This window comes from Citrus clementina, unplaced genomic scaffold (genome assembly GCF_000493195.1).
Source record: "Citrus clementina cultivar Clemenules unplaced genomic scaffold, Citrus_clementina_v1.0 scaffold_8, whole genome shotgun sequence".
NCBI lineage: Eukaryota > Viridiplantae > Streptophyta > Magnoliopsida > Sapindales > Rutaceae > Citrus > Citrus x clementina.
Window position 1 is genome coordinate 6,601,625 of NW_006262022.1, and position 9,592 is coordinate 6,611,216.

The 9,592-nt window shown below is 35.7% G+C and overlaps 1 pseudogene; it reads left to right on the forward strand.

Annotated features, from left to right (window-relative positions):
* The first annotated feature begins 7,230 nt into the window (after nucleotides 1–7,230).
* LOC18033908 lies at nucleotides 7,231–8,434 on the forward strand (annotated as a pseudogene).
* The last annotated feature ends 1,158 nt before the right edge of the window (nucleotides 8,435–9,592 follow it).

The following is a 9,592-nucleotide window of genomic DNA, read 5'->3' on the forward strand; positions in this document are numbered from 1 at the left end:
GGCATAGATAAGACATTGAAAATATGAGATGGACATAATATCTAGATAGCTGTCTCCTTATTTCTAGTATTCAAGGGCCAAGTAAACCATAGAAACATTTTTCCAATAAATCTATAAATTTATTTATATTGATATGTTTCTATCCTAAACCTTCTACAACAAATTTGACTCAAGCAAACCCAACTTCCCTCCCCACACCCACAGGTCAAAGGTTATAGCATATCAGTTTTGGGTCTTTTTCGCCATACCCTCTCGGCCTGCCCTGAAATTTTTTAAAAGGCCTTAACATGCACCTTCCCACGGGCAGCGTGAGACTGCTCGAAAAGACAAGAGCCATTTCAGAGATTGAGAGTAGTTTCGACGGAATGTTTTTTAAAATTCCAAGAAAAATCGGTCTTTTTTACCTAATTTCGGAATAAATTCCCGAAATCCTATCAAAGCCTCCCAGTGGCGGTGGGGCAGGGCCTTGGGGCACCCCTGGTGGCCCAAAGGATATCCCGCGGCAGAAAAAATGGATCACATAAGGGGAAACCCAACTTTCCTCCCCACCCCTACATGCCAAAGGCTATAGCACACCGGTTTTAAGGTTTTTTGCAATGCCCCCTGAGCCTACTGTTGGGTATAAATACTAATGATATTAGTGTCAATGTGCAAGTGTACAGAACAAGTAATAAAGTGATGAGTATTCAAGATCGTCTCCACAGAGATTGATGTTATCAGATTTCTTACAGCAATCTTAACAGTGCAGATTTTATGCTAAATTAAAATAAAATAATTAATGAAACTAATATACTAATTAAAATAAAAACGTAATAAATAAAATGCAACAAAGTAAATTATCACGTCAATTTCAAGGATAAAGCCAATGGGAATATAGAGTAGTTGAGTAAATAAACTCTCTTAATAGTTTTGACTATTTTCTAGTGGCTGGCTCGGTTGTTGCAGCATCTACTACAACACTAGGCAGAATTATTATGTATCCTCAGCCATCGCATGTTGGGTATCTTATATCTATATGCAACTTAACACTGATCAGTTATTATGCCAATATAAAATATAGCATTACACGCTTAGGTTCTATTTACCCTAGAAGGTGAATCCTTATGTCTAGTTCATCACTAACCTTAAATCAAGTATGGCCCTTTTAGGACTCAAGTAAAATTCAATCCGAGAAACCCCATTTAAGATCAAGTATTGCTTTGATATGTTCCACTAATATAGGCCCTTTTGCGGCTCTCTCCTAACTTGTATCATTAAATGGGTGATCAACCGAAATAATGAATAAAAATAAATACTATCAAAACAAATTGCTACAGCAAACATGCAGCAACACATATTTTCATTCAATAAACCATCAAGATTGTTTATCACTCAACTATAAATAAATTTAGTTCATGATTTGCAAAAGAAAAATAAAGAATAAAGTTTCGGCTATGAAACACATCCCCATGAATAAAAAGTAAACAAGAAAACAAGAGAAGAATAAGAATGACTAAGTTCTTGATTTATTTCTGCAAATTTTCCTCTTGTACAACCTTCAATCTCTCTCTTGAATCATGTTTTTCTTTTGTTTCTTTGTATTTTTCTCCTTGGATCACGGCTCTCCTCATTCCTTATGATGTGTGCTTCTTTTATAGTTGAAAATTAGGGTAAACGGAAGCCTAGGGCGCGCATAAGTTAGATTAGGAAACTGCAGATTGCAATTCTGCAAGTATCCCGCGCAGAATTTTCTATGTTGTTGTTCTAGGATTGCTACAGCAATAAATACAACAACTGCAATGTTCTATATTTGTTTCAATTCTTTTGTAGCTAAGTTCTTCCCCATTTTTGCAAGCCTATTGCATAAGCATTCCTTCCATGAATTATAAGCTTCTGGAAACCTACAATTATGCACATAATTTGAGCACGAATTACTTTAAATTAAGCAAAACTTATTAAGACTAAACTAAAATGAATGTTTATGCAAAATGTAACAAAAATGCAATAGAACCACATCAATTACTCTCAAAGTAGTATTGATTTAAGTCTAAAAGTGTCATGATAACTCTCATGTCATAGAGTTATCGCCTACCAAGGAATTTTGAAACAGGCTTCGGCACACACCTTTCCATGGGTGACTCGAGGCCACTTCAAAAGATGGGAGCCATTTCGAAGACCCAGAGTGGTTTTGGAGGAATTTTTTTAAAAATTCCAACAAAAATCTGTCTTTTCTACCTAATTTTGAAATAAATCCCAAAAACTATCAGAGCCTCTCGGCAGCGGTGGGGCAGGGCCTTAGGGCAACCCTAGGGGCCCAAGGGACATCACGCGGGAGAAAAACGGGGTTCACATAGGGGGAGAAATCAACTTCTCTCCCCACCCCCACAAGCCAAAGGCTATAGCACACCAGTTTTAGGCCTTTTTTTCCATGCCCCTGGGCCTGCCTTGGAATTTTAGAATGGGCCTCTGCACAACCCTTCCTGTGGGCGGCGAGGCAGCTAGAAAAATATGGGAGGTGTTTCGAAGTTCCGGAGTGGTTTCGGTAGAATGTTTTCAAACATTTCAAGAGAAATTAGTCTTTTCTACCTAATTTTGGAATAAATTCTCGAAACACTATCAAAGCCTCCCTACGGCCCCATTCTTTTCCCGCACGACATCCCTTAGGCCGCCCGGGGTGCCCCTAGGCCCTGCTCCACCGCCTCAGGGAGGCTTTGATAGTTCTTTAGGAATTTATTCAAAAATTAGGTAGAAAATACCAATTTTTTTGGAATTATTCCATCAAAACCACTATAGGTCTCTGAAATGGCTCTCGTCTTTTTTACTGGCCTCACACCGCCTGCGAGAAGGTGCGTGTAGAGGCCAGTTTTAAAATTCAAGGGCAGGCCCATGGGGCATTGAAAAAAAGGCCCAAAACTGATGTGTTATAGCCTTTGGCCTGTGGGGGTGGGGAGGGAAGTTGATTTCCCCCCATGTGAACCTTGTTTTTCTCCCATACGACGTCCCTTGCACCGTCGGGGGTGCCCCAAGGCTCTGACCCACCGCCGCCGGGAGGCTCTGATAGTTTTCTAAGAATATATTCCAAAATTATGTAGAAAAGACCAATTTTTGTTGGAAATGTTTGGAAAAATTCCACCGAAACCACTCCGAGTCTCTGAAATGGCTCTTGTCTTTTTGAGTGGCCTCGAGTTACCTGTGGGAAGGTGCGTGCAGAGGCCTGTTCCAAAATTCCTTGGTAAGCCCAGGGGCACATGGCAAAAAATGCCCTAAACCGGTGTGCTATATAGCCTTTGACCTGTGGGGGTATGGAAGGAAGTTGGGTTTCCCCCTTATGTAAACCTCGTTTTTCTCCTATGGGACATTCCTTGGGCCGCTGGGGATTCCTCATCGATATTAGGATTTAGGGTTTTAGGGTTTTTAAGATTTACATAATGATATGAATAAACTACATAAATTAGCCTAAAATATAATGAATCATTATCTAATAAGTAATCCCTTAAATTATTAAGGTAAAGGATGAATTAAATGACAAGCAAAACACACATTTTAATACAATGTATCTTATTGTGTTATATATTATAATGTATGTTTTTCTTGTTTTTCTTATTTTTTAACTTATCTCTTACTTTAATAACTTAAAAGATCCCTCATTAAAAAATTATTCCAAATATAATACCCTCATTTGGCAACGAACAAGGAGCAAGCATGAGGCCGCATCTTAAGGCTTGACAAAAATGCTTGTGCTTGAGAAATATGAATCTTGGGACTTGATGATCCTTCAATTAGAGAGCGGACAGTTACAAGGCCTAGATCGGGCTATAGTGTGACCTCGCCCAAGAAAAATTCTTTAAGAGCCATAAAGTTCTATGATTTGTAATATAAGAACATGAATATCGCTAATTTTTATTACATGCCCCAGATTCGATCTCTACTTAAATAATTGAAATGCCTTTTATACTTAAGTTACTCTCCAGATGGGATATTTAAATTCAATATTAAAGGAGTAAATTACCATTTCAATTGAAAAAAAGCATATATTTGTTGAAGAAAATAGATGTTGGAGAATTTGACGAATAAAACACAAATTTTATTAGAAAAAAACATTACAAGAACAATTCACACATTCTCGCAAATCACTCTTAAATGTTTTGCATCTTATGTTTTCTTCTTCTTACACTTGATGCATACAATACAAATGACAATGGTATTTATAGTACTCAAAACTTAATTATAACCACACACATAAACTAAACAAATTTAATCACAATGGCTCCTTTATTCTTAATCACCACACTAATTATTATTAACCTAACTCATTCCACTTTCCCTACTTCACCAACCACACCAACCTTACCTACCACAAAAAACTTCTATGAAGTGAGCTTGGACTTCTTGAAATTGGATCAAGTTTATGATCCAACAATAAAGACACTTAGGGGTAAATGTTGTTACCATTTTAACTTACTATGAGAAATGCTATGATTTGTTCTAATTAAAAAAAAGAAAAAGAAAAAGCAGGTCAATATATTATAACATTGTCACAAGCTAGTGTTACAAAATTGCCACAATTGATGTATATATAATAATAACCTTTTCATGGTTTATTTCCTTTACAATTAAACTTGCTCCCTCTTTTTTTAATTATATCAAATTATTATGTTTTTTCACCTACTCTATTATTGAAATAAAAAAGAATTTTATATTTTATAATTTATAATTTCTATTATTATTACGTCATTAGCTAATTTGTCACATTCTTGTAAACTTTTTTTTAACATATATATTTTGCTAAGAGTAAGGTTCTTAATGTTTAATTTGTTTTTTTTTTTTTTGCTGCTTTAACTGTACCGACAGAGCACTAATACCTACAATAAAATTTAATTTAGCCAGGTCTTACTAAAAGCATGGATCCATCCCTAATTTAAACATTCAGACTTTAGCTTGAACTGGACTTGAGGCTTGAGGTTGAAGACAAATACGAGAGCATCATTATACCATAAGGCTATAATATCATAATTAAGATCTTGACACCAATAAAGTTTCTAAAAGCAAATATCTACAAGGTTTCAGGTAACTGCAAAAAGATCCCGCAAAGTGTCAGAAAACTAAGAATAAGAACACTTCCGCAAAACACAAAATACAATTTATTACTATGACAAATTGAATCAAATACATATAGGTTGAAGCTAGAGTAAAACCCTTCATCATAACAAATTTATTTTTTCATATCCGAAGTGAAGAATGTTGGAATAATTTTCAAAATAAAAAATGTGTTATTGTAAAGACATGTGTAATTAATTGTGCCTTATATAAGAAGTATTTTTTCACTTAAAGACATTCATTCATGGTAGCATTTCATTTAAAATGTTGATGGTTCAATTTAAATCATTGATTAAGATCAAATCTTGATTCAATAGCCATAAATAAAGGGATATCATAAAAGGTGACAACCTAAATGGAGGGGCACAAATATATTTATAAATAGAGAGGTCATGTTTAAGTCATTTAGACATGGAAAATAATGATCATACACTAGTCTTTTCTCTGCCCTCTATAATATATTTAGGTTTTTAACCTAAATAGCTAGTTATCTTGCTTATTAATTCAGTAGCAGCGCAGTCAATTAAATGAGCTAACTCAGGGATCATATGGGTACATACAATAGTGGATACAATAATTAGGCATGTAATTAAACTAGTCCAATTATTTAATTCCAAATCCACTCCACTAAAATATTGGAATTTACCTCCATAATTGTATGTTATCTAGGATAGTGTACTCGAATAATAATCGACACATGCCATATTGATTTCTTTCCTGCATAATCCTTTGTACCACATCGTTAATTAAATCGATATCTCAACTGTCCAATCGATTTAATTATATCTTGTTCCTTGATACTTGCTGGTTTTCTCTAATGATCATTTTCAACAAACTAAATATGTTGATACACTCTGGCCAAAGAATTCTATGATCAAGTGCCAAAAACGCATCAAGGGATGTGTTATACAAATTCTATATTGGTAATCTATAACTCTAATACTCATAATTGCTCCCACTAAGATACCATGTAATCTTGACCACAAGTGTGTGTCGTGTCCATTGGTAACTCAAATGAAATAACAATTATAATCATGAAATCATAATTAACTCAAGATTAAAATTATAAAATCAATGCCTATGAGATTTAATAAGTCTGACAGTCATTTCAAGGTTAATTAAATCTCATATGTGATCCAGCTCAATGTAGTCAAACTACATCAGTAAATTCATATATGATTAAGACAAATCATTTAATGATTTTACTACAGCCTAAACATAAATAGAGCATTCAACTCTATTTATCAATTGCGAACTAAATTTATTTAATCATAAGATAACTTGTATTTATGTCTTCTGTGAATCCATATAATAATCACATAAATACATATAATATGATTAAATGGACTTTATTCAATATATATTTATGCAATTAAAAATATTTCAAATAATTTATTAATAAAAAAATAAATTAATATGCTTTAAAAGAGCATATAATCCCAACACAATTGTTCAAATGCTAAGTTATAGTCTAGATTATCAAAAGTACAGGAATGGGTTGGTAAAATGCGTTGTAGCTAGATAAGTTGTTCAACTTCAACTACCCTCGATTATTATTTTCTTTTACTCGTTTAAAATCTAGCCAGTGATGATTGATCAAAAGTATATGGGTGGGGCGACATGTGCAGCAGAAAAAGGAGATAGGGAAAAGTTACGGTTATAATTATATGTCAGCATATGTCGGTGGTAAGGTCTAAGAAAATACACAGCCATACCTTCGATTTCTTCATTATTTTCTTTTTTAAATATATTTATAACAGTCGTTCCTTGGCTTCAACGACCACTTTCATTACCACAGAGGAAATGATGTCAAAATAAAGAAGCGTACAAAAGTGATGTGTAATAATGGATGGGTTAGATAGAAGCGTACAAAATTCATTGCACAATGTATTTGTAGTTTTGTACCAAACTTATCATTTAGTCAAAGAGTGATACCATTTAGACCCAGAAAGAAAAAAGGGTGTTATAATTGACAAGAAAAAAAAAACTGTAAGTAGGACAATAAAGTGAAAGCACAACAATAATACTTTCTTTTCTGAATCGTTTTAAAATACATCAATGAATCACTATAAATAGGCGTTAGTGGTGTTAATTAATTGCAACATCACCAAGTAAGTATAAGCCATCCGCCTTTAGAGAAAAGTCCAAGCAAAAATGGCACCAACAAATGGCTCTACCGTGGTAACTGAGTCCTGGGATATTGTTGATTTTGTCATACACAAAGGTCACGGAGTGAAGGGTCTCTCCGAAAAGGGACTCAAAAGCCTCCCAAAACAATTTCACCAACCCTTGGAAGAAAGATTCAGTGAGAAAAGAATCCTGGACCAAGTATCAATTCCTCTCATTGATATGTGAAAATGGGAGAGTCCTGAAGTCGCAAAATTCATTTGCGATGCCGCTGAGAATTGGGGATTTTTCCAGATTGTGAATCATGGTGTGGCCCTTGAAGTACTCGAGAGAGTAAAGGAAGCTACCCACAGGTTTTTCGCGTTACCAGCAGAGGAGAAGAGGAAGTACTCAAAGGAGAATTCACCAACAAAAAATGTCAGGTACGGCTCAAGCTTTGCTCCCCATGTGGAAAGGGCTCTGGAGTGGAAAGACTTTCTCAGCCTGTTTTATGTTTCTGAGGAAGAAACTTCTGCCTTTTGGCCTCTTGTTTGCAAGTAAGTGCCAATATACATACATGCATACACACACACTCTTTCATGTACTAGGATTGTATACTGAACATTATTATTTTTGCTTTTGTTCTTCCCCCCCCCTTTCGGCCCGTAGGGATGAAATGTTGGAGTACATGAGGAGTTCTGAAGTTTTCATCAAACGTTTAATGCATGTGCTAGTAAAGGGGCTAAACGTGAAACGAATTGATGAAATAAGAGAACCTATGTTGTTGGGCTCAAGAAGAGTTAACCTCAACTATTATCCTATGTGTCCCAATCCTGAACTCACAGTTGGGGTAGGCCGTCATTCAGATATTTCAACATTCACTATCCTCCTCCAGGATGACATCGGGGGACTTCACGTGCGAAAAGACAATGGTACTGGCTGGATTCATGCCGCTCCAATTAGCGGATCACTCATTATCAATATTGGTGATGCATTACAAATCATGAGCAATGGTCGAAACAAAAGTATTGAGCATTGTGTGATTGCCAATGGAAGCCAGAACAGGATTTCAGTCCCCCTTTTCGTGAACCCAAAACCTGAAGCCATACTCTGTCCTTTCCCCGAAGTGCTTGCAAATGGGGAGAAGCCACTGTATAAGCCAGTTCTGTACGCAGACTATTCCAGGCATTTCTATACCAAGGCACATGATGGGAAGAAAACTATCGACTTTGCAAAGATAAGCGACATTTGAGATGAAAATAAGTGAATGCCTAGCTAATTGTTATCTTTGTGAAAATAAAGTGCACGGTAATGAAGGTGGGATTCAGTGAATAATACCGAGGCCAGTTCTTCACTCCTGACATGGAAAAATAAATTTATTGTTACGAAGGGTTTTACTCTAGCTTCAAAGACCTATGTATTTGATTCAATATGTCATATTAATAAATTGTATTTGTGTTTTGTGGATGTATTCTTCTCGTTAGTTAATTTCCTGACAGCTTACGGAATCTTTTTGAAGTTCCTGAAACTTTATTGGTGTTGTTAGGAAATTGGTCGGTGAAGCAGACACGCAGCTAAAGTAAAATTGGTAGAAAAATAAAGAACAAGCACAAAAGAAAATACCAAAAATTACGTGGTTTGGACTTTTAGCCTACGTCCACGGGTGAAGACAGAAAGAAATATTATACTAGTAAAAAGAAGTTACAAGTATTGTAGTATTTTAGCTCACTACCCAAAACCCCAATACACCCAAACTCTCAAATCACTAAGCACACAAAATTCTTTACTCTTGCAAGAATCACTTCTCACAACTCTCAACTCTCTCTACAAAAATTGAATAAAAATGAATTAGGGAGCTCTTCCTTTTATAGCCAAAAAATGGCTATTAAATTAATATATATATGTATATATTTCAAATGTCGTTGCCAACTTCTTCTTTTTCTCCATTTGGATGGCACCATTTTCTTTGGCCGGCTGCACCATTTTCTTTGGCCGGCTTGTCAAAGCCAACTTGAATTGGCTTTGTAGCCACCGGCCTTTGACATTTCTCCCACTGGGAGATTTAATTGAAAATCAATCAATCTCCACATCATCCTTTCTACTTCGCCATAATCATATTGCCTATGTTTCTGCTAGGCCACAAGAGGATCTACTCCAGATAAACTTATCAGTATTTATCGGCTTGGTCAAAACATCTGCTAGGTTCTCTTTGGTATGGATTTTCTGCAAATCCACACTTCCATCTTCCACTACTTCACGAACAAAGTGATACTGGACTCCTATGTGCTTTGTCCTGGAATGAAAGGCTGGATTCCTTGCAATGTGCAATGCACTCTGACTGTCACAAAACACAGGAATTTTCTGTTGTTTGTGCCTGAGCTCCTCCAATAACCTTTGTATCCAAATAGCT